This window comes from Chlorocebus sabaeus, chromosome X (assembly GCF_047675955.1).
Source record: "Chlorocebus sabaeus isolate Y175 chromosome X, mChlSab1.0.hap1, whole genome shotgun sequence".
NCBI lineage: Eukaryota > Metazoa > Chordata > Mammalia > Primates > Cercopithecidae > Chlorocebus > Chlorocebus sabaeus.
In genome coordinates, this window is record NC_132933.1 from 78,645,422 (window position 1) to 78,671,459 (window position 26,038).

Genomic DNA, 26,038 nt, shown 5'->3' on the forward strand with positions numbered 1-26,038 from the left:
TTAGGTTGTTTCTAATGCTTTGCAATTGAAACTATTCCACAATGAATAACCTTGATCATTTGCATTTTTACATTGTTGGAAATTTAATTTCTGGATAGATTTCTAAAATGAAATTTTTAGATTAAAATGTAAGGGCATATGTAGCTTCATTAGGTATTGTTAAATTTATCTGTAGAAAAATTTTGACAATTTGCATTCCTGCTAGCAAAGGATAAGAGTGGCTTTTTCCCCTGGTCTCACCAACAGAATGTCTTTTTGTATTTTTAAATTTTTCCAGCTTGATAGGTGAGGAATGAAGAAAGTTTGAATGTTTTTTGTATGTTGTAGGTTAATGTTTACATATTTATGTGAATTATCTATAAACTTTCCCCTATTTTTCTCTCAGGTATTTGGTACTTTGCCCTTCAATTGTGTGTGTTTGTGTGTGTGTATGTATGTACATATGTAAGTGTATGTGTGTATATATATAGTCACACATGTGTATACATATATATGTATATTCACACATATATATACATATGTAGATATATAACGTATATTAGCCCTTTGTGTTAGGGATATGTTGCAAATATGTTTTCCCCATTATAAGTTTTCCTTTGACTTATCTTCATTTTCATACAAACAGTTTCTGTTTTATTTGCAATTTTATCAATATTTTCTGCTATGACCTCCAAATTTTCATTCAATATGAAATATTTGGAATGTCTTTGTGTACACGAAACTTAAAGAAGATATGACCTAAGTTTTCTTTTAGTATGTTGTCATATTTTTTTCAGTTAGACCTCTAAATCATTTGGCATAAAGTGTTGTTTGTATTGTAAGATATAGAACTATTTTTTCTTTTTCCAAGTTTCTATGCAGTTGTCCTAGTGAAACAATAAAAATCCATGTTTTTCTAGTGATTTGATTTTCTTTAGTGATTTGATTTGCCACTGTTATTATCTACTAAATATTCACATCTACTTAGACTTGTTTTTGGACTTTCTATTCTGTTATACTTATCTATTTGCTCTTCCATCTACCAGTATGTCACTCTTTTAATTAGAGAGGCTTCTATGTATGTTTTATTGTTGATGATGATATTCCCTAGTCATATTGTCTCAGTTTATTTTATTATTTTATTTTTTCTTCAACTCACCTCAGTATAAATTATTTTATGTTTATATATCTAATGGACCCTAAATATCGCATTGAAAGTTGATTTTAGGATAACTTCCTGACAGCATCTTGTTTTCTTGCCTTTGAGTCTTTTTTTTTTTTTCCTTGAAAGTAGAATGCAGCAAAAAAAAAAAAAAAAAAAAAGGGTTCAATTTGATTGGGTTTCAATTTAATGAAAGTTTTGTTGTATCTGCTTAATGGGTTAATAAAAGCAACTTTAGCACTAGGAAAAAAATTATTTTTTTGTCTCAGTTTTTTGTGTTCTTTCTTGTTTGTTTTCATATATGAACTTAAAGGTCAATTTTAGTGATACTGCAAATTCTTGGCATTTTTATTAGGATTCCAGTTGTGTTTTAAATTTTTCCTCATACTTTTTGCATATTTCTCATTAAATATACTTATAGGTAATCTTATTTAAAATTATTTTACATGAGATATTCTCTACTATATTTTTTCAATCAACAACAGTTTATTTTAATTTTATGTCAGAAAGTTTCAACAGCAAAAATTTTAGCATGTGATGTTAGAAATGTTTTCATAAGATCAAATTTATTGTAAACATGTGTTTACACTTTGTGTTGAAATCCATTTAAACTTGCATTTTACTTTATTTTTAATTTTTGAAACACCAATATTTTAATTTACTTATTTAAATTATTTTATAAATTTCAACTTCTATTTTAGATTCAGGGGTACACATATAGGTTTGTTACACTGGTATATTGTGTGATACTGAGGTTTGGGATTATGATTGATCTTATCACCCAAGTAGTGAGCATAGTACCCAATAGGTAGTTTTTCAATTCTTCCACTCCTCCCTGCTCCCCTCTTATGGAGTCCCCAGTGTTTATTGTTCCCATCTGTGTCCATGTGTCCCAAATCTTTAGCTCCCACTGATAAATGTGAAGATGGAGTATTTGGTTTTCTGTTCCTGTGTTAGTTCACTTTGGATAATGACCTCCAGCTGCATCCGTGTTGCTGCAGAGGACACGATTTCATTCTTTTTTATGGTACATATTTTCCATGGTATATATATGTACCGTCACATTTTCTTTACCTAATCCACCATTAATGGGCATTTAAGCTAATTCCATGTCTTTTCTATTGTGAATACTGCTGCTATAAACATACAAGTGCATACGTCTTTTGGTGGAATGATTTATTTTCCTTTGGGTGTATACCCACCAATGGGATTGCTATGTTGAATTGGTAATTCTGTTTTAAGTCCTTTGAGAAATCTCCAAATTGCTTTCCACGGTGGCTGAACTAATTTACATTCTCACCAACAGTGTGTAAGAGTTCCTTTTGCTCCACAGTCTCACCACCATCTATTATTTTTTGACTTTTTAGTAATAGCCATTGCAATGGATATGAGATGATATCTCATTGATTTGTATTTTTTTTCTTACACTTTTATTTTAGATTCAGAGGTACATGTGCAGGTTTCTCATATAGGTAAACTCATGTCACGGGAGTTTGTTGTACAGATTATTTTGTCACCCAGGTACTAAGCCTAGTACCCAATAGTCATATTTTTCTGATCCTCTCCCTCCTTCCAACCTCCACCCTCAAGGAGACGCCTGTGTCTGTTTTTTTTCCCTTTGTGTCCATGTATGTTCATCATTTAGCTCCCACTCATACGTGAGAACATGTGGTATTCAGTTTTCTGTTCCTGCATTAGTTTGCTAAGGATGATGGCATTCAGCCCCAATTATCATTAATTGCAAAGGACATGATCTCATTCTTTTTTATGGCAGCATAGTATTTCATGGTGTATATGTACCACGTTTTCTTCATCCGGTCTACCATTGATGGGCGTTTAGGTTGATTCCATGTCTTTGCTATTGTAAATATTACTGCATTGAACATACACATATATGTATCTTTATGATACAATGATTTATATTTTGGGTGGTATATACCCAGAAATGAGATTGCTGGGTTGAATGGTAGTCCTGTTTTTAGTTCTTTAAGGAACTGCCACACTGCTTTCCACAATGGTTGAACAAACTTGCACTCCTGCCAACATTGTATAAGTGTTTCCTTTTCTCTACAACCTCACCAGCATCTGTTATTTTTTGACTTTTTAGTAATAGCCATTCTGACTGGTGTGAGATAATATCTCATTGTGGTTTTGATTTTCATTTTGCTTATAGTCAGTGATACTGAGCTTTTTCGTATGCTTGTTGGCTGCATGTATGTCTTTTGAAAGGGGTCTGTTCATATCCTTTGTGCACTTTGTGTGGTTGTGTGTGTGTGTGTGTATGTATGTGAGCAACAAGGCTGTTTATTTCACCTGGGTGTAGGTGAGCTGAGTCCGAAAATGGAGTCAGCCCCTTTGTGCACTTTTTAATGGGGTTGCCTGTTTTTTTCTTATAAATATGTTTAAGTTATTTATAGATGCTAGATATTAGACATTTGTCAGATGCATAGTTTGCAAATATTTTCTCCCATTGTGTAGGCTGTGTGCTTACTCTGTTGATAGTTTCTTTTACTGTGAAGAAGCTCTTTAGTTTAATTAGATTCCATTTGCCAATTTTTGCTTTTGTTGCAATTACTTTTGGTGTCTTTATCATGAAATCTTTGCCAGTTGCTATGTTCAGATTGGTATTGCCTAGGTTGTTTTTGAGGGTTTTTATAGTTTTGGATTTTACATTTATTAATCCATCTTGAGTTGATTTTTGTATATGATGTAAGGAAGGGAACCAGCTTCAGTCTTCTGCATCTGGCTAGCCAGTTATCCCAGCACCATTTATTAAATGAGGAGTCCTGTCTCCATTGATTGTTTCTGTCAGCTTTGTCAAAGATCAGATGGTTGTGGGTGTGCAGCCTTATTTCTGGACTATCTATCCTGTTTCATTGGTCTATGTGTCTATGTGTCTGTTTTTGTACCAGTACCATGTTGTTTTTGTTACTGTAGCCCTATTGTATAGTTTGAAGTCAGCTAATGTGTTGCCTCCACTTTTGTTCTTTTTGCTTAGGATTGCCTTGGTTGTTCGTGCTCTTTTTTTGTCTGTATGAACTTTAAAATAGTTTTCTCTAGCTTTCTGAAGAATGTCAATGGCAGATTTATAGAAATGGCATGGAATGTACAAATTGCTTTGGGTAGTGTGGTCATTTTAATGATATTGATGATTCCTAACCATGAGCATGAAATGTGTTTCTTTTTATTTGTGTCATCTCTGATTTCTTTGAGTAGTGTTTGTAATTCTCATTGTAGAGATCTTTCACCTCCCTGGTTAGCTGTATTCCTAGGTATTTTACTCTTTTTGTGGCAGTTGTGAATGGGATAGCATTCTTAATTTGGCTCTCCACTTGGCTTTTGTTGGTGTATAGGAATGCTAGTCATTTTTGTACATTGATTTTGTATCCTGAAACTTGTTGAAGTTGTTTGTCAGGTTAAGGAGCTTTTGGGCTGAGACTATGAGGTTTTCTATATGTAGAATCATTTCATCTGCAAACAGGGATAGTTCAACTTGCCGTCTTCCTATTTGGATGCCTTTCATTTTTTTCTCTTGCCTAATTGCTGTTGCTAGGACTTCCAATATTATGTTGAATAGGAGTGGTGAGAGAGGGCATCCTTGTCTTGTTCTGGTTTTCAAGGGGGAATGCGTCCAGCTTTTGCCCATTTAGTATGATGTTGGCTGTGGGTTTGTCATAAATGACTTATTATTTTGAGGTATGTTCCTTCAATATGTAGTTTATTGAGAGTTTTTAACATGAAGGACGTTGAATTTTGTTAAAAGCATTTTCCACATCTACTGAGATAATCATGTGGTTTTTGTTTTTAGTTCTGTTTATGTGATGAATCACATTTATTGATGAGTATATGTTGAAGCAACTGCATCCCAGGGATAAAGCATACTTGATCATGGTAGATTAGTTTTTTGGTGTGCTGCTAGATTTGATTTGCCAGTATTTTGTTGGATGTTTGCATCAATGTTCATTAAGGGTATTGGCCTGAAGTTGTCTTTTTTGTTGTGTCTTTGCCAGGTTTTGGTATCAGGATGATGCTGGTCTCAAAGAATGAGTTGGGGAAAAGTCCCTTCTCCTCAAGTTTTTGGAATGGTGTCAGTAGGAATTGTATCTGCTCATCTTTTTACATCTGGTAGAATTTGTTATGAGTCCATCTGCTCCTGGGCTTTTTTTCTGATTTGTAGGCTATTTATTACTGATTCAATCCTGATTAGTGGTAACATCCCCTTTTTCATTTCTAATTCTGTCTATTTGCATCTTCTCTCTTCTTTATTAGTCTAGCTAGCAGTGTATTTATATTACTGGTTTTTTTTTTTTTTTTTTTTCAAATAACAAATTCCTGGCTTTGTTAAAATTTTTAATGGTTTTTTGTGTCTCAATCTTCAGTTCAGCTCTGATTTTGGTTATTTCTTGTTTTCCACTACCGTTGGGTTCAGTTTGTTCTTGCTTCTCTAGCTTTTCTTCTTGGGATGTTAGGTTGTCAATTTAAGATTTTCTAACTTTATGATGTGAGTGTTAGTGCTATAGATTTTCCTCTTAACACTGCCTTAGCTGTGACCCAGATATTCCACTATGTTGTATTTTTGTTCTCATTAGTTTCAAGAACTTTATTTCTGCCTTAATTTTATTATTTACCCAAAAGTCATTCAGAAGCAGATTGTTTAATTTCTATATAATTGTATGGTTTTGAGCAATTTTCTTAGTCTTGATTTCTACTTTTATTATGCTGTGGTCCAAGAGAGTGGTCAAAATAATTTTAGTTATTTTACATTTGCTGATTGTTTTATGTTTGAGTGTGTGGTCAATTTTAGAGTATGTGCCATGTGGCATGAGAAGAATGTATATACTGTTGTTTTGGGGTGGAAAGTTCTGTAGATGTCTGTCAGGTCCATTTGGTCTAGTGTTGAGTTCAGGTCCTGCATATCTTTGTTAATTTTCTGCCTTGATGTATACTGTCTAGTACTGTCTACTAGGGTGTTGGTGTATCCAACCATTATTGTGTGGGAGTCTACATTTATTTGAAGGTCTCTAAGAACTTGCTTTATGAATCTGGGTGCTCCTTTGTTGGGTGCATACATATTTTGGATAGTTAGATCTTTGTCTTTATTGATCGTTGTTGGTTTAAAGTCTGTCTGAAATCAGGATTGCAACCTCTGCTTTTTTTCTTTCTGTTCTTCATTTGCTTGGTAGATTTCTCTTTTTCCGTTTATTTTGAGCCTGTGGGTGTCATTGCATGTGAGTTGTGTCTCTTGAAGATAACATAGTGTCGGGTCTTGCTTCTTTATCCAACTTGCTACTCTGTGCCTTTCATTTGGGGCGTTTAGCTTATTTACATTCAAGGTTAGCATTGGTATGTGTGGATTTGATTCTGTCATCATGCTGTTAGCTCCTTATTTTGCAGATTTATTTGTGTGATTGCTTTATCATGTCACAGGTCTGTGTACTTAAGTGTTTTTTTGTAGTGGCTGGTAATGGTCTTTCCTTTCCATATTTAGTACTTCTTTTAGTAGTTCTTGTAAGGTAGGTCTGGTGGTAACAAATTTCTTTAGCATTTGCTTGTCCGAAAAGGATCTTATTTCTCCTCCATTTATGAAGCTTAACTTAGCTGGATATGCAGTTCTTGGTTGGAATTTCTTGTTTTTAAGAATGTTGAATATAGGCCCACAATCTCTTCTGGCTTTTAGGATTTCAGCTCAGAGGTCCACTGTTAGTCTGATGGACTTCCCTTTGTAGATGACCTGTCTTTTCTTTCTAGGTGCCTTTAACCTGTTTTTTTTTTTCATTTCAACCTTGTAGAATCTGATGATTATGTGTCTTGTGGATGATCTGGTGAAGTATTTTGTGAGGGTTCTCTGCATTTCTTGAATTTGGAGGTTGGAATATCTAGTTAGATTGGGGAAATTTTTATGGATCATATGCTAAAATAATGTTTTCCAGGTTGATTCCATTCTCCCTATCTCTTTCAGGGACACAAATGAGTTGTAGATTTGGTCTTTTTACATAATCCCATATTTCTCAAATATTTTGTTCATTCCTTTTTATTATTATTATTATTCTTGTCTGTCTTGTTTCAGAAAGCCAGTCTTAAGCACTGAGATTTTTTCCACTCCTTAGCCTATTCTACTGTTAATACTTGCAATTGCATTATGAAATTCCTGTAGTATGTTTTTCAGCAATATCAGGTTGGGTTATGTTCTTTTCTATACTGGCTATTTTGTCTATCAGCTCCTGTATTATTTTATTGTGATTCTTAGCTTCTTTGGATTGTGTTTCAATGTTCTTCTAAATCTTGATGATCTCCATTCCTATCTATTCTGAATTCTATTTTTGTCATTTCAGCCATCTCAACCTGGTTAAAAACCCTTTGCTGCAGAACTAGTATAGTCATTTGGAGGAAATAAGGCACTTTGGCACTTTGGCTTTTTGAATCTTCAGAGTTCTTGTGCTGCTTCTTTCTCAACTTTGTGGACTGATGTTTCTTCAGTCTTTAAGGTTGCTGTCTTGTGGATTTTTTTTCTTTTATCCTGTTTGATCACCTTGGGGATTTGATTGTAGTACACAGTGTGTTCAGTTGACTGGCTTCATTACTTGAAGATTTTAGGGTGCCAAGGAAAACTTGGGACTCCTGGACTGTATGCTCTGTCTCTGGGGAAGTGGTAGCAGGCTCCAGATTTGACCTCTGGCTCCTTGAGGTAAGGAACCTTCTCTGCTGGAGGGGCTGAGGTGTTCCCAGATGCTGGTCACAATACTCCAATGGTTGGTACCAGCCAAAGCATTTTGCAGGGTAGTGGCAGTGGGATCATCCTTGTTTGCATATGCTGGCAGCAGTGGCAGTAGCAACACAGCAGGTTTCTTGCTTGTTGGCAGTGGCAAGCTGGTAGCAGGCACAGGGGTGCTGGCCTCCATGTAGGCTTTTGCAGCCACAGTGGTGGCAGTATGGTTCATGGGCAGGGGCCCCTGCTGGGGACTGTGCAAGTATTCGTGACAGTGGTGGTATTAACATGGGGGTGAGGTGCTGGTGGTTGCAGGACTGTGTGCACCTTCTGTGTGCATTCACGCTGGCACTGGTGGCTGCTCAGGGCTGGAGGTGGGTTAGCTGTTTTCTGTGCCTAGTTTTGTTTGGCAGCCTCAGTGCAGGGGCAGGGCACTGGTGGGGGTGGGGCTGATGGGCTCCATGCCCACCAATGCTCCCAAGACAGTGGCGGTGCAGGGGTGGGAGTGGGTGAAGTGCACTCACACCAACAGCAGTGGCATGGCAAGGTGCATGCACACACATGCACTGGTGGGGAAGGAAAGGAAAGACTAGATCGGCTCATGTACACATGTGCCGGCAAAGTGATTGGGTGGTGGGGATGGGCAGATATCTGGAGGCAAAGTGGTATGTGGGAGACTCTGCAGTTGAGGAATGGTACAGGTCGGCTGGTGTGTCCACTGGGGCTGCTCTGCTGGAGCACTTTGCTGTCAGGTGTGGTCTGCCAGTGCTGGAGCTATGATGTGGCACCCCAGGAGGTACCTGGGGGCTGCACTGCAAGCAGGTATGGCTAAGCTGGGGCCCTAGGAGAGGCCAGCAGACCAAGGAGTGCTCTGGTTGGACTAGCCCCATCTCATGGGCAAGACTGCCCTTCAGAGTTCAGGCCCAACAGTTCCCCTAGGGCTAAAATCTATGGGAGCAAGTCAAGCCTAGGTGGATGGGTGTCCCTGACCATGCTCCATTACAGAGACTCTCACATCGAATCCTCCAGGCTCCATACTGGCTGGAGTTCTGCCTCTACCACTTCCCTAAGCAGCTTTCCCTGCCAGCCCAAGTTTCTATGGTGGTCAAGGGGTGTCCTCCTGCTGGGATTCCAGAGGGCTGTGGTGAGAGCAGGTTGCTCCTTGCCTGTTCAACTCATCCCCTCTGTAGGAGTTGTTTGGGGCCAGGAATTAATCCTGGTGCACCGTAGCTTGGTGCACGGTTCCCAGCTTCCTCCCTGTTTTGTCTTCCTCTTTGTCTTCCCTTCATCCACTCTCAATGCTTTCCCTCTGAAGATCTGCTAGGAGTGCACCCAGTCTTCCCAATATCCTGGCCTGTCAGTGGGAGATGTTCCTCCTGGCTGCATTCAGCTTCCTCCCCTTTTTGTCTTCTTCTTTGTCTTCCCTTCATCTACTCTCAATGCTTTCCCTCTGAAGATCTGCTAGGAGTGCACCAGTCTTCCCAATGTCCCGGCCTGTAAGTGGGAGATGTTCCTCCTGGCTGCATTTAGACAACCATCTTGGAACAGGAATATTTGTACCTCCAACGGGCTGGTTTCCTCACCTTTTAATCCTCAGAATTGTGATTTTTTCTTTGCTTTCCTTTCTAAAGTACTTCTGCTTTGGTGGAGCACTATTTTTCCCTTTAATCTTCTTCCCTTCTTTCCTTTATGTAAGTCAAACGAATCTCCCATTTATCCTAAACAACCTCAGAGAGAGCCTAGTTTGTTCCTTTTGTTGTTGTTGTTCAACTTATTATTTTAGTAAAATCAGAATAAACATAGCACATGCACTGCTAGCATCTAAAACTAATACAGTAAGCAATTACTGAACTTACAGTGACTAGAGGTTCAATGATTACATTCAGCACTTCCATTCTTTATTTACTGAAAATATTGCTGGCTGATAAAACTGAATGTAAAAGTCATTGATGATGGCAATACGCAAAAATAACCACATTTGAGAATTGCAAATATGCCAGATTATCACTGAAAACCAAACCAAACAAAACACAAAACTAAACAAAACTCAGAGAACCTTTGTGGATGTGGACACTTCATATCAGTGTTTAGAAGTGTTTCATTAATGTCTTATGACAAGTATATCAAAACCTTGGCATATTTTAATTTCAAGTTGACAATTTTGTCTTAAATTTTGTCAGAAAATTATAGCTATATTGCCAATGCTGAATCTGCTTAATTTGACCCAAGTTTAATAAGACTTAACATTAGAAGCTCACACTACCCCGAAATACATTATTTCTCATATGGTGACATGCAACATTCAAGTGCCAGTGTTTTTTGTACTGTCTTTTGGTCAAGTTTCTTTAACCTTTCAAAGAATCGTTTTTAAGCTTATAACAATAAATATTTGTCAAAAATGTTTAATAAATATTACACAACTAGCAGCAAAATATCTAAAATCTGTTGTGTGCAGATAGTTTTCTTCTCAACTATTATTCCATGCTCCCAAATTAAATTTTAGAATCTACTTCTTGACAAGCTGCATTCAACAATCTCCGAGAGACAAAATAAGATTGGAGGTTTGAGGATATGCACACAAGACATACATGTAAAAGTCTCTGAATGTGCAGTAAAATAAGAACTTTGTAAAACGTTATAGGTAAAATGTACAGGAGACTAAACCTATACTAAATGAAATAGCACCATAACAAATGACCTCAATACTGTCAAGTGCACCTATTTATAAGTTTTAGAACAAGGCGCAATATACCTGAAAATCGATTGCACTTTAAGAAATTTTTGCCAACTTCTTATACCACTGTAAAGATTCATTTCTGGCCACAAAATCAGTATAGAACTCCAAGTGGGAGAGGCATTTTTAGTGGTGGACAATCATGTTTGGCCAAATTGAGCATAAGAGACTATAAATACAATGGAAACCTATGTAAATAAAATATACTAAAGCTGCAGTATATAGAACGCACACCTTGTGCAGCTTAGTACATATTTACAACCTGTGTAATCTCAACTATTTCTGTTTGTTATCCTTAGATTTACAGTCTACATGTATAAGCCACTTTAACATTTTGATGCAGCTTTAACAGAGCAATATGAATCTGCATTAAGTTAAAGCCTGCTGCATAATCCTTCCTGTTCATACTCCTTTGTTTTTTTTTCAATTTTACTTTAAGTTCTCAGATACTTGTGCTGAATGTGCAGGTTTGTTACATAGGTATACATGTGCCGTGGTGGTTTGCTGCACCTATCAACCTGTCATCTAGGTTTTAATCCACTGCATGCATTAGATATTTGTCCTAATGCTGTCTGTCCCCTTTACCCCCACCCCCTGACAGGCCCTGGTGTGTGATGTTCCCCTCCCTGTGCCCATGTGTTCTCATTGTTCAACTCTTACTTATGAGTGAGAATATGCAGTGTTTAGTTTTCTGTTCCTGTGTTAGTTTGCTAAGGATGATGGTTTCCATCTTCATCCATGTCCCTGCAAAGGACATGAACTCATTCTTTTTCTTATGACTGCATAGTATTCCATGGTGTATATGTGCCATGTTTTCTTTATCCAGTCTATCATTGATGGACATTTGGTTGGTTCCAAGTCTTTGCTATTGTAAATAGTGCTGCAGTAAACATACGTGTGTGTGTGTGTCTTTATAGTAGAATGATTTATAATCTTTTGGGAATATACTCAGTAATGGGATTACTGGGTCAAATGATATTTTGGGTTCTAGATCCTTGAGGAATCACCACAAAGTCTTCCACAGTGGTTGAACTAGTTCACACTCCCACCAACAGTGTAAAAGTGTTCCTATTTCTCTGCATCGTTGCCAGCATCTGTTGTCTCCAGACTTTTTAATGATTGCCATTCTAACTGGCGTGAGATGGTATCTCGTTGTGGTTTTGATTTGCATTTCTCTAATGACCAGTGCTGTTGAACTTTTTTTCATATGTTTGTTGGCTGCATAAATGTCTTCTTTTGAAAAGTGTCTGTTCATATCTTTTGCCCACTTTTTGATGGGGTTGTTTGTTTTTTTCTTGTAAATTTGTTTAAGTTCCTTGTAGATTCTGGATATTAGACCTTAGTCAGCTGGATAGATTGCAAATATTTTTCTCCCATTCTGCAGGTTACCTGTTCACTCTGATGCTAGTTTCTTGTGCTGAGCAGAAGCTCTTTGGTTTAATTGGATCCCATTTGTCAATTTTCACTTTTGTTGACATTGCTTCTGGTGTTTTAGTCATGAAGTCTTTGCCCATGCCTATGTCCTGTTATTGCCTAGGTTTTCTTCTATTGTTTTTATGGTTTTAGGTCTTACATTTAAGTCTTTCTTTCCTTTTCTTTTTTTTTTTTTTTTTTTTGAGATGGAGTTTCGCTCCTGTTGCCCAGGCTGGAGTGCAGTGGTGCCATGTCGGCTCCCTGTAACCTCCGCCTCGTGGGTTCAAGGGATTATCCTACCTCAGTCTCCCAAGTAGCTGGGATTTCAGGCATCTGCCACCATGCTGGGCTAATTCTGTATTTTTAGTAGAGACAGGGTTTCTCCATGTTGGTCAGGCTGGTCTTGAACTCCCGACCTCAGGTGATCTGCCCACATCGGCCTCCCGAAGTGCTGGGATTACAGGCGTGAGCCTCCGCGCATGGCCATGTTTAAGTCTTTAATCCATCTTGAGTTAATTTTTGTATAAAGTGTAAGGAAGGGGTCCAGATGATCTTTTCTGCATATGGCTAGCCAGTTTTCCCAGCACCATTTATTAAATAGGGAATCATTTCTCCATTGCTTGTTTTTGTCAGATTTGTCAAAAATCAGATGGTTGTAGATGGTGGTGTTATTTCTGAGGCCTCTGTTCTGTTCCATTGGGCTATATGTCTGTTTTGGTACCAGTATCATGCTGTTTTGGTTACTGTACGCTTGTAGTATAGTTTGAAGTCAGATAGAGTGCTGCCTCCAGCTTTGTTCTTTTCGGTTAGAATTGTCTTGGCTATATGAGCTTTTATTTGCTTCCATATGAAATTTAAAGTAGTTTTTTCTAGTTCTGTGAAGGAAGTCACTGGTAGCTTGATGGGAATAGCACTGAATTTATAAATTACTTTGGTCAGTATGGCCACTTTCACGATATTGAGTCTTCCTATCCATGAGCATGAAATGTTTTTCCATTTGTTTGTTTCCTCTCTTACTTCCTTGAGCAGTGGTTTGTAGTTCTCCTTGAAGAAGTCCTTTATGTCCCTTGTAAGTTGTATTCATAGGTATTGTATTTCTCTGTAGCAATTTTAAATGGGAGTTCACTGATGATTTGGCTCTCTGCTTGTCTATTATTGCTGTTTAGGAATGCTTATGATTTTTGCACATTGATTTTGTATCCTGAGACTTTGCTGAAGTTGCTTATCAGCTTAAGGAGTTTTTGGGCTGAGATGATGGGGTTTTCTAAATATATAATAATGTCATCTGCAAACAGAGACAATGTGACTTCCTCTCTTCCTATTTGAATACCCTTTATTTTTTTCTTGCCTGATTTCCTTGGCCAGAACTTCCAATACTGTGTTGAATAGGAGTGGTGAGAGAGGGCATCCTTGTCTTCGGCCAGTTTTCAAAGGGAATGCTTTCAGCTTTTGCCCATTCAGTATGATATTGGCTATGGGTTTGTCATAAATAGCTCTTATTATTTTGAGATATGTTCCATGAATACCTAGTTGAGAGTTTTTAGCATGAAGGGATGTTGAATTTTACCAAAGGCCTTTTCTGTATATATTGAGATAATCATGTGTTTTTTGTCATTACTTCTGTTTATGTGATGGATTACATTTATTGATTTGCGTATGTTGAACCAAACTTGCATCCCAGAGATATAGCCGACTTGATCGTGGTGGATAAATGTTTTGATATGCTGCTGGATTTGGTCTGCCAGTATTTTATTGAGGATTTTTGCATCGATGTTCATCAGGGATATTGGCCTGAAATTTTTGTTGTTGTTGTTGTGTCTCTGCCAGGATTTGATATCAGGATGATGCTGGCCTCATAAAATGAGTTAGGGAGGAGTCCCTCTTTTTCTGTTGTTTGGAATAGTTCCAGAAGGAATGACACCAGCTTCTCTTTGTACCAAATTCTCTGGGAGAATTTGGCTGTGAATCCTTCTAGTCCTCGGCTTTTTTTGGTTGGTAGGCTATTAATTACTACCTCAGTTTCAGAACTTGTTATTGGTGTATTCAGGGATATGACTTCTACCTGGTTTAGTCTTGGGAGGGTGTATGTGTATAGGAATTTATCCACTTCTTCTAGATTTTCTCATTTATTTGCATAGAGATATTTATAGTATTCTCTGATTGTACTTTCTATTTCTGTGTGATCAATGGTGATATCCCCTTTAAAAATTTGTATTGTGTCCATTTTATTCTTCCCTCTTTTCTTCTTCATTAGTCTGGCTAGCGGTCTATTTTGTTAATCTTTTCAAGAAACCAATTCCTGGGTTTATTGATTTTTTGAAGTGTTTTTCGTGTCTCTATCTCCTTCAGTTCTGCTGTGATCTTAGTTATTTCTTATCTTCTGCTAGCTTTTGAATTTGTTTGCTCTTGCTTCTCTAGTTCTTTTAATTGTGATGTTAGGACTCTGTGAGAGTGGGACCCGCTGAGAGACACCATTTGGTTTCCTGACTTCAGCCCCCTTTCCAGTGGAGTGAACAGTTCTGTCTTGCTGCAGTTCCAGGTGCCACTGGGGTACGAAAAAAAAACCTCCTGCGCCTAGCTTGGTGTCTGCCTGAACAGCCACCAAGTTTTGTGCTAGAAACCCAGGGCCCTGATGGTGTAGGCACAATAGGGAATCTCCTGATCTGAAGATTGCAAAAACCGTGGGAAATGTGTAGTATCTGTGCCAGATAGCACAGTTCCTCATGGCTTCCCTTGGCTGGGTAAGGGAGGCTCCCTGCTCCTTGCACTTCCCAGGTAAGGCAGTGCCTCACCTTGCTTCTGCTCGCATTTCATGGTCTGCACCCACTGCCTAACCAGTCCCAATGAGAAGAACAGGGTACCTCAGTTGGAAATGCAGAAATCACCTGCCTTCTGCATTGGTCTGGCTGGGAGCTGCAGACTGGAGCTGTTTCTATTCGACCATCTTGCCAGATCCTACCTCTCCCCACTTTTTTTTTTTCATACTCCTTCTTGACTGAAAAACATCAACACTAGCATGTATTGAAGACCAGAATCCGACCAGGCCTGTGATGAGAACTGGTCATTGCCATTGTCAGCCACTCTAACATTTCAAATGTGTTTGTGGCAGGTATTGAAAAAACCAATTAAATGAAACTACCCCCTGCTTTTTTTGTTTTTTGAGACAGAGTCTCACTCTGTCACCCAGGCTGCAGTGTAGTGGCATGGTCTAGGCTCACTGCAACCTCTGCCTCCTGGGTTCAAGCAATTCTCCTGCCTCAGCCTCCCGAGTACCTGGGACTACAGATACATGCCACCATGCCTGGCTAATTTTTGTATTTTTAGTAGAGATGGGGTTTTACCCTGTTAGCTATGATGGTCTTGATCTCCTGAGCTCGTGATCTGCCCACTTTGACCTCCCAAAGTGGTGGGATTACAGTTGTGAGCCACCGCACCCGGCCCATTTGCCTAGCTTAGAATAAATTGCCTGTATGTTAAATGTGAAATTGCTGTATTTACTTGAATTAACTTCAAAGAGTGCTTTCAAAAATGTTAATGGGTATATTGATATATCCCACCTCATCATGATTAGACTGGCTTATTTAAAGAGTATAAGGTTCTAAGTGCCTATCTAGGATAGAGTGAGCAAGTTCAAACTTAACTTAGTACAGGTTGACCACATAAGAAACTATGTTTTAATGCTTTAAAATGTTTCCCTAGCTCCCAAGTCTGCAAGAATCAAACAGTCCTAATGCAGGCTACTGCCTAAGGGTTTTTCTCCTTCTTATATTTATGGATGCATTGATTATTCCTGTTAAAGTTGTGTCACACCTATATGCCAAGGTTTGATTTTAGCCAAATTTTAGTAAATTTATTTTGTCAAAACAATTGGTATCTTGAGCATTGCTGAGCCAACAGGACATCAAAGTAACAAGTTGTCTAAAGTTAATGTTACAGTACATTAAGAAACAAATCATCCTCAGTCACAAAATTATAAATGCAGCTTAGGGTGGGACTAAAGTAGGAGGGGAGAGTTAAACCCAAACTACAGCAATTAAGTCCTGAAACCAACTTCTGAATAGGGCTGCTGATTATTCCTTTCATTTCTTCTTGTGACTTTTGTAAGAGTTAAAGAAAGAGGAAAGAAATATTAATCATGGCTGGCAGTTAAATACAGGTTTACTTTAGATAAAACCTGAGAGGGGCTTCTGGCTGATTTCAATCAGGAGCGCTTTTTCTACAGACTAAGAGTATATATTGGTTTTAGGGTGAGGAGCTTATTACAATCTTGGAATGTTTCTGTGTGAGAGAAGTTTTATGGCAGGGTTGAAATGTCTCTGGGAGGAGGGGAAGTTATCTTGGAATAGACATCTTTCTGGCCAGAGGGGGGTTATCTTGAGGCTGGCATCTTCCTGGCCAGAGGGGACTTATCTTGGGGCTAGCATGTCTGTGATTGGGGAGGAGTTTGGGATGTTTCTGGTTGGAGATGTTATTGTGGTTTATGGTTGCAGTGATCTTAGCCATTAGGCTGATGACCTTTGGATTTAGGCAATTTTTTATTAAGGTGAACTTTAGAATGAGGGGCTTGTCCAATGCTCCTGCTCTGTCAACTTTGAGCTCCCTTGAATTTTCAGGAATGTCACAGCTGGTAATGTACTGCAATTTCTTGAAGTTACACGATATAGTCTGGCTAAGTTACATGTGGTTCCCATATTAGCTTTTTTACAAGGGTGACTTTGCGGCAAAGCAGATTCAGTTGCCCCACGAGTCAGCCCCTTTGGAGTGATATGACTCTGACAACTGGAAGAACACCAGGGTCCTTAGTCTCATGCTGATTTAGATAAAATGACACAGACACACGTGGAGTGGTTTTAAGGAGCAGAGAGTTTAATAGGCAAGAAAGAGGAAGGAAGAAGAAAACAGCTCCCCCTATACAGAGACAGAGGGGGCATTCAAACAAAGAAAAACCCCAAGTGCAGCAGAAAGTGGCTGCTTATATGAGGAGGCTGGAGGAGGTGGTGTCTGATTTGCATAGGGCTCAGGGGATTGGTTTGACCAGGCATGTCGTTCATGTAGCCCACAAAAAAAAATGACCCTCCCATCCTAGCCTTTTATTATGCAAATGCAGGGCACCATGATGTTCTAACACGTGGGGATATGGGGGGGTGGCCATGTTGCCAGGCACATGTGGAGGCAAGGGCAAGAAGAAGATGGTGAGAATCGTCATGTTTGGGTGGACCCAGTTTTTAATGGCCAGCATTTGCATATCAAAGCTTGCTGGCCCAGCTTTAAGAGCTGGGGCTTCCTGCTAGACAAAAAACATTTCTGGAGCTACTTTAAAAGAAACAAAAACTTTCCAAGGATGCCTTTTTCTCTCTATCTGCCTAAAATGATTTCTTAATATCTCCTATAACATTCCCCACTATGGAGATGTCACCCCAACTGCTGTTAGGTAGTTTTGGGCAATGACTCTTTCTGACTACTTCCTGCTTGAAAAGGGGCATCAAATGGGGAACAGCAGCCAGGGCTCCTCCTGGGGTCAGTTTGAGGGTCCTCAGAAGAATGGTATGTCCATGCATAGTTCCATTAGCAGCACCAGTTGGAGTTTGATTGCTTCTAGGCTAGAGGAAACAATTTGAGCTATAGTATTGAGTATACAGGGTCCAAATATTAATACAAGACATATAAGCAAGAGAGTCCTTAATAAAGGGGTTAATCAATTCCATAAAGAAGACTGGAATTCATTAAAGAGGGATTGCAGCCACCCGAGGCTGAAGCCTGCATTTTCCCTGAGCCTGTCAATAATTTTGATTTGATCTTCAAGTACCTGTAGATTTTCCTCTACTTTAATAGAGGTGTTAATCCAGCAGCAGCATGTATCATTTAAAAGTGCACAGGTACCTCCTACTTCAGCTGTAAGGACATCTAAGGCCCATCTATTCCATGCTACTACTGAGGCTAAAGAGTCTATGGGTAGTGTGCTTCTATGGCTCCTACTGTTGCCTTCCATCCTTGTTGCATCATAATGGCAAGGAGAGGAATACCAGCAAACCAGAAGAGACCTTTGGTTATAGAATTCCCCATTCATGGTCTAAGATGGGATTGTCATGTGCATGCCCTCTCCAATCTTCTCTTTCAGTTACATCTCCATATGAGGGCATGAAAATGATAGATCTCTTTGTTTGGCATGTCCGAGATAGTGCACTTTCTAAAAAGGAGCCTGGGTTAGGGATGTCTCCAGATGATGTGGCCGTGTCACAGGAATTTAAAAATAAGTTGGAGAACATTGCTGCTATAGTGCGGTTCCTTAGTGTTATTGAACTGAGCAAACTGCTCAGGACAGATCCAGCAATTAGTCTTATTATAAATGGGCCAGGCTGATATTGTAGGAGCTAAAAGGTATGATGTATCACTAAACCCAACAAAAAGTCCTAGCAGACTCAGTTGGAGAATTTCCCTTTGGAGGTCTATGAAGTTCTTTGGTTTTATTTTCCCAAACAAAGAAACCTCTGGGTTATGGGCACCCTATTCATTTTCATTACCTGGCAGAATTTGCAGGATAATTGCCCAGAACTAGCATATTGATCCACATTTTTACATTACCCATCCCTTTTTGTTTCTTCCAAGCTGCAGGAGATTGCCACTTGATTCACAGGAATAAGCAGTGTTAGTCTAAAATGTAGTCAAAAAGCTAAAAAAAAAATTAATGAGACTAGGATTTAATGACAAATGTATGGTAAGCTTTGGAGCATTTCTCTCTCCAGTCCTCATTTTTGGTAAAAACAAATTATGATAAGACTGTGTGTGTTGTTTGTAGAATAAACTTTAGTCTTATACTTGGCCTGATTATTTGCATAAAATGCAGCAAAAGCAAGAATGGTTATTTCTACACAGGCCTTTTAGATTGACCTTGATGGAACTCTGTTCCACAAGGAATCTCAGGTAAGACCTTTAAAGCCAAGCTCAACCAGGGGTTTGTATCCTCAAATACCTGTGAGTTGAGTGATCCTCTCCTCTTGAGGTCCTAAGATAAACTTGGAGCTCCTGGACTTGTTAGAAAGTGACATTCTTTACTGACCACAGGTTAAGAACACTGTGTGGGGACTATGTAGACAGTGTATGAGGCCACTTTTCTCCAAGGGTCTTTTATTGGCTCTGCATGTCAAGCTTGATTCCTTAAAGGGAAACACACCCTTTTAGTCAAAGCCTTGGTAAAATAACCAGATTTTCCAATTATGTCCTGTTGAAAAAGAAAAATGGATTCTTATTGCACTCACTGATGCAAACAACTATATTGCCATAAGCTAAGAGTACTCACAGATAGTTTCCAAATTCTAGAGGAACCAGGCAGAGAAAAACAAACATGCTTGAAATTTTGTTCACAGGAATATACCTTATTCAATTATTAAAGGTAGTAAATAGTTCAAAATAAGTTTCCTTGACTCTGAAAATCAAAACAAGGATCAGCAGTATTCCAAGCAAAAGTCAAAAAGGTTGCTTTAACTTTCTAAGTGCAGTCTATTTAGTTAACTCTTGTTTTGCTTGATATTTGTGAACGTGTCAGTTCTTTATGAGTCCTGTACGTTCTTTCTCTCTTCCAATGTTACAATCTTTAAGGATATTAAAAACCTGCATTTGAGAACACCTGTTGAAGTCCTTAATGTAACTTGAATATAAACTGTAAAATACCATATAATATCTTTTTTGAGTCTAATGTTTACAGATTTTGCAAGATTAATATTTTCAATCTTTCTATAACTTGTTTAAACCTCTAGCTCTATCTTATCAAATTTAACATAATCCCTCATCCCAGGGCAAAATTTACATTTCTCTGCTTTCTTATAACCTTTTACTAAAAAAAAAAACCCCACATTTTACTGTTTTTGTATGCCTTGCATATAAAACTGTTTGGTGAGCTCAAATACATGTTGCACTGTTAACTTTTAACAACTTCTCTTTTTGGTGAAAAAACCTGGTTGGTAAGTGATTTTAATTATGTACCAGGTGTGCATCCTAGGACCCAGACAGAAGTGCAGATAAAGTCTGACTTTTCAACATCTAGCTCCATGTGTCCCAGGTCTTACTTATCTGTAAAGCAGGCAGTGTACAACCTTGAAACATTTAGCAAACCTAGTATCTAAGTTGTATGATTTACACCACCTTTTTGCATTTTGATGACACTTTCATTTTACCAGTAATCCTTAAGACTATTTTTATTTCTTAAAGTCATGTGAACTGAAAAGTATTTGATTTAAGGCACTTATTTTTCTTTTCTTTTTTTTTTTTTTTTAATTATACTTTAAGTTCTAGGGTACATGTGCATAACGTGCAGGTTTGTTACATATGTATACTTGTGCCATGTTGGGGTGCTGCACCCATCAACTCGTCAGCACCAAAACTGGTGGAGGTGCCGGGGTATTTTTCTTTAAGCCAATCAATTAGAGCTCTTTTTATAGACATTACACACAACACATATACAGCAACATGAACAGACAAAAGATTCAGTACTTGTAAGATTTTTTTTTGCCAGTTTCGTTCTTTTTTTTTTTAAACCTCTGCAATTACTAGTTTATTAGTATCATCCAGGTCTCAGATGTTCAGTATTCCTCCTGAAATTACATAAACAAATGCAAATGGAAAGAATCCAAGTCAAAATTATATAACAAAATAGCACTCCATCACAAAAGCGTGTAAAATTACAAGAATGCTATTTTAAAATACTGGCACTTTAAGAAAACGATAATCTCAAAAACCACAAAATTCCCAAATTGTTCCCTAAACTGCTAAGCAGATAATGACTAATGAATGAGTTTGTTTTGTAAAGAAAAATCATTCAAATAAATTGAATAATTCATACTGAGATGCAAAGTTTCAGTATCTTCTTCCCTCCTATCTACTTGGATTTATAAAGGGGCAAACCATAATATAGGAAAATATACCCTATTTTGAATGTGGCATCTTCATTTTAAAAGCTGGCCCAATTAATTAAAAATTCTTGTAATGGAAAGTCTCGTTTCCTGAGCAGTCCATATTTAGATAAATGGGAAAAGACATCTATAGCCAGCATTTTCATAGTCTTCACAGAGACTAATATCAACAAAATATTTAATATGGCAGTCTTGTATTTTAAGCTTATGCTTTTGGGGATACATTCTCAGGTCGTCTTTAATGTGGGAACTGCAAAATATAACTGCCATTACATGATAATGGGAGTTAAAGAATAGAGTCCTCATATAAATGTTAGAACATACTTTTCTATTTGTCCTTCAAGGACAGACTTTCAAAATGTTTGATTCTAATAATCTCATGCTTTGAGTAGATTGATTACTCTTCAGTTTGTAAATGTAAGTGGGCTATGTGAAATTTCTTAACTGATCAAGATTTTGGATGTTCAGTTATGGATGAAAACTATCTCAACTTAACTTTACCCCATTATGGTATGCAGGGTGTGTAGACAAAAGCTTTTTATTAGCTAACTATATGAAAGGATAAACGCTGTAATAATTCATATGATTCAAAATGGGCAAAAGCAAAAGACTAGCTTCCCTTCAAGAAGAAAAATTTTAGACCTATAAAAAACACAACAATACTAATAAAAATAATTATATTTACTTAGAAGCATTCAGAATGTCAACTAAACAGCTGCAACTTTTTTTTTTTTTTTTTTTTTTTGCAATTACAGAGTGGTATTCAGTTAACAGAACAACAATTATTTCGCATGAGCTGTGTCAGAGACAACTAAAGATGAAAAAACTACCATCCCCATATATAACTAATTTGTGCTGTGCACCAACAAGAACCTGCTTTAAGTTTCTATGCCAATGTACAACCCCCATAATGTACCAGGCAAGCTTAGTGGCTATTGAAAATACCACCAGGACAGGGCTATCTAAAGACACATTTGGTAGTGTGTTAACTATACAAAAAAAGACACTGTACAGTTTAAAAACAAACCTTACACAGCCTTACGTTTCAATTTTTTTCTTTAAAACGGGTGAGTTGTGTACCGGGGGGTTAAATGCTTTATAGACAAGAAAGAAACTGCACTAGAACCAACTTATTCATCATCATCATCTTCTTCATCTTCATCTTCATCTTCTTCACCTTCTCCTCCTCCTCATCCTCTTCATCTTCCTAATCTTCCTCCTCTTCCTTCTTTTTCTTGCTTTTTTCAGCCTTGACAACTCCCTATTTTGCTGCATCAGGCTTTCCTTTAGCTCGATATGCAGCAATATCCTTTTCGTATTTTTCCTTCAGCTTCGCAGCCTTCTTTTCATAAGACTGCTTGTCATCTGCAGCAGTGTTATTCCACATCTCTCCCAGTTTCTTTGCAACATCACCAATGGATAGGCCAGGATGTTCTCCTTTGATTTTTGGGCAATACTCAGAGCAGAACAGGAAGAAGGCTGAAGGAGGCCTCTTAGGTGCATTGGGATCCTTGAACTTCTGTTTTGTCTCCCCTTTGGGAGGGATATAGGTTTTCATTTCTCTTTCATAACGGGCCTTGTCCACCTTTGCCATATCTTCAAATTTTCCTTTCTCTTTAGCAGATATGGTCTTCCACCTCTCTGAGCACTTAGAAAACTCTGAGAAGTTGACTGAAGCATCTGGGTGCTGCTTCTTATGCTCCTCCTGACAAGTTTGCACAAAAAATGCCTATGATGACATTTTGCCTCTCGGCTTCTTAGGATCTCCTTTGCCCATGTTTAGTTATTTTTCCTCAGCTAGGCACAGAGTCCCCCAGTGCCCATCCGACTCTCACTTGCCCCGGCACTGTCTCTATGGAGCTCAATGTACTGCAATCTTATTTGCCATTTTCTTAATTGGATTACTGGCTTCAGGGTGGAGCCCTTGGATGAACAGGGCCAGGTAGCATGCATTAAGAGTGGTAAGACAAAAAAATGGAGAAAAGTAATTCCGTTGACTGAGAAGAAAAGAGTTTTCCCAGAAAAACAAGATCCAATAAGAGAAAAACATAAAGACCTTTAAAATATACTTATAACTTGAATATCTACTTTTAATTAAGCTGAGCATGCTTTAAGAAAATCCTTTGAAATCCTTTGTTACTCAACTTTAGCCATGCCAAGCACTTAAGATTTTTGGCTTTTGAACTTTACAAAAAATAACATCACGGGTGAAACCGACAAGACTTAATTAGGTTATGACTTAATCACGAGCATATAAGGCATTTTCAAAGGGGCGATAGGCAGCTTTTGAAACTGTCATTGCAAAATTTTGACAGAGACAGTGAAAGAGATCTGCCCCAAACAACTCCATTTCGTTTTCAGCCCCCAAGCTGTGTCCTTGCCCATCCCTGGGCGTAGGCTGAACCAACTTTGGGAGAAGCCTGGTTTACAGTTTATAGTCTAAAACAAAGATAATAAGAGCCCCTTTTTCAGATATCTCCCCTCTTGCCTGGGGACCAGACTAAGAAACTAAACTAGTCATAGAATTAGAAACCATGGCTTAGGAGTCATGCAGTTGTAGACTACAAGATTTTGACCCTCCCTAAACTGCTCTCAAGATCAGTGCTTAAGATATTTTGTAAGCCCTGCCCTTGATGGATTAGCTGGCACCACCCAGATTGACAAACTGGCTTATCTGATTTTGTGGAACTGACTTAGCACAAGAAAACAGCCACCATTGTAAAATGGTGGAGACTGAAAGAAAGCATTGCCACGTGGTTGCAGGTCATGTTCCCAAGGACATGAAATAAGATGGAGACCTGTAACCAAGTTTGTTACTGACTGTTTTGTTGGGCTGGCTCAAACAGCAGGCTTATGGGGTCCTGGTCCTGCATCGTAACCTAAGATACCCTTTTTTTTTTTGACAAAACCATACAGAAAGACCTTCAAAGCACACCAGATTGTCTACAGCTTAGGACCAACTTTACAAATCCTTTTCCATTGATTATACATTTACAGAGAATATAAACAATGATTCTTTTATCCCTTTTACTGGTTTGCACAGGGAGAGAGTAGCCAAAAGCCCAACTGGTAAGAAATTTTTACCCTTTGCCAGCATGTCAGGCTTCTGGGCTCCCTTTCCCCTTGTTCAACTCTAAGCCAAGCATTTTAAGGCTTGGAAAATTAACTTTTTCTAGGTTGGAAGAACATTATAAAAGAGAAAAAAGTCATTTTAAACCATAAAAGAAGGAAAAACACCATAGAAAGGAGTTCCAATTAGGGTTGTTAAGAGGTAATACCTCTCTTCCTATTGGGAATGGTGTTTCCCTTATTTTTTTGCCCTCCCTATTTTCTCTTTTCCCTTTTGGCCTACTATAGGAGACACATTGCTCATCTCCAAAATTATTTTCTGCTTGCAGAGCTGCCTGTTTTAGCTGCAGTTAGGGTTTGGCTTAGGAGCAGTGTAACATTCCTCCATGAGAGGTCAAATACCAGAGTTAAATTTTAGAAAACTTCTATATACCTATCAGGGTTGTCAGAAAATCAGCCTAAGTCTCCTTTTACTTGCCTAGGATTCTGCAATAAGAAGGGAACTTGAAGGGGCCCTAAATAAGGGAATCCTCAGATGGTTCCCCTGGAACTTGCTTCTCTAATTTGGGGGAATTATTTTCCCTGGGCCTGCCTGATATGATTACTAAAAGAGCTGGGTTGATTTTACAGTGCTTGAAAAGATTTAGTAGAAATGCCATGCCCTTGTGCAAAAAAGAAAAAAAAAAAAAAAAAAAAGAGCTTTTTCTTTAAAGTTCTGAGGTTAAGGAAGTTCCAGTGTTTCAGAGTGCACTCCAGAGGGGTGTAAGCTGAAGATAATTTATTACCCATTGTGGAAAAGTAAAAAGTTCCTCTTCAAAGTTTCCCTTCTTATTCAAGAATAAATAATAAATGTTAAAAATAATCATTTTCTTTCTTTCTTTCTTTTTTTTTCTTTTTGAGATGGAGTCTCACTCTATCACCCAGGCTGGAGTGCAGTGGTTTGATCTCAGCTCACTTCCACCTCTGTCACCCAGGTTCAAGCAATTCTCCTGCCTCAGCCTCCCAAGTAAATGGGATTACAGGCACCTGGCACTGCACCCATGTAATTTTTGTATTTTTAGTAGAGATGGGGTTTCACCATCTTGGCCAGGCTGGTCTTGAACTCCTGACCTCGTGATCCACCCGCCTGGGCCTCCCAAAGTGGTGGCATGAGCCACCACACCCAGCAAAAATAATCATTTTCTTTAATGACTAACTTCCTCCAAGCCTCCTTGCCTTTGTGCTAATAACTCTTTGTTAAGCTTTATCCTATGTAACTGTTCGATATAAGGGAATAAGCACATTCTAAGTCCTTGTACTTTAACAAAGATATTTGTTCTGGACTTGCTCAGGCGTGTCCCAGCTTGCAGCCTATGCCCCTTCCTTATTTGGAAATGTTATTACTTTTCTAAATCCTTTCTCAAGCAACTTCCTCTTTTCCTTTTGTTCTCCATTGCCTTTACCTATTTAGGAAAGTTTTAAGTTGTTAGCCAATCGGGTTTAGCTTAGACTGTGAGGTCCAGCTCCAATCAATGGAAATAGGATGCAGCAGTAACGACCCAATGCATAAGGGATAAATATTCCTGCCTTTCTTTGTTCATTGTGCTCTTGTGACAAGATTGGTGATGAGCAACACCCTTTCTGCAGAAAGTAAAATTGCCTTGCTGAGAAAACTTTCTGTCTGAATCCTGATTTTTCCTTGAGGCACTGAGAAACAAGCATTTTGTTTCTAACACCCATTTAGGAAAAGAAGCAAAAATAGAAGCATCCTCTTAGTCTCCTTTCTGTATGAGCCAGAGTGGAGAAGACAGGGAGCATCCTCCAAATGTCTCCCCTCCCTGGTTTCTGGATCCTGACACCATGTTAAATATGCCCCCCATGGTTGTAGGCATGGTCCTCTAAGCCATGGAAATGGATGAGCTAAGTGATGGGGCTAACCACGCTTACCCATGCAGCCTTAGTTTATCCACCTTGTGTGATTTCCCTTTGACTTTCTAGAACCTGTGTGATTTGCCTGGCTCTCTAAAAAATGGATCTCCGGGGAGACTGTGTCACTTTTGGGCAAGGCTCCTTTAGTGGAGGCAATGTGC

General features: G+C 38.5%; 2 pseudogenes; one reads left to right on the forward strand and one right to left on the reverse strand.

Annotated features, from left to right (window-relative positions):
- The window catches only part of LOC103232206 (E3 ubiquitin-protein ligase makorin-1-like), a 42,021-nt pseudogene that overhangs the window by 11,909 nt on the left and 4,074 nt on the right, over nt 1-26,038 (forward strand).
- LOC140710853 (high mobility group protein B1 pseudogene) lies at nt 15,957-24,579 on the reverse strand (annotated as a pseudogene).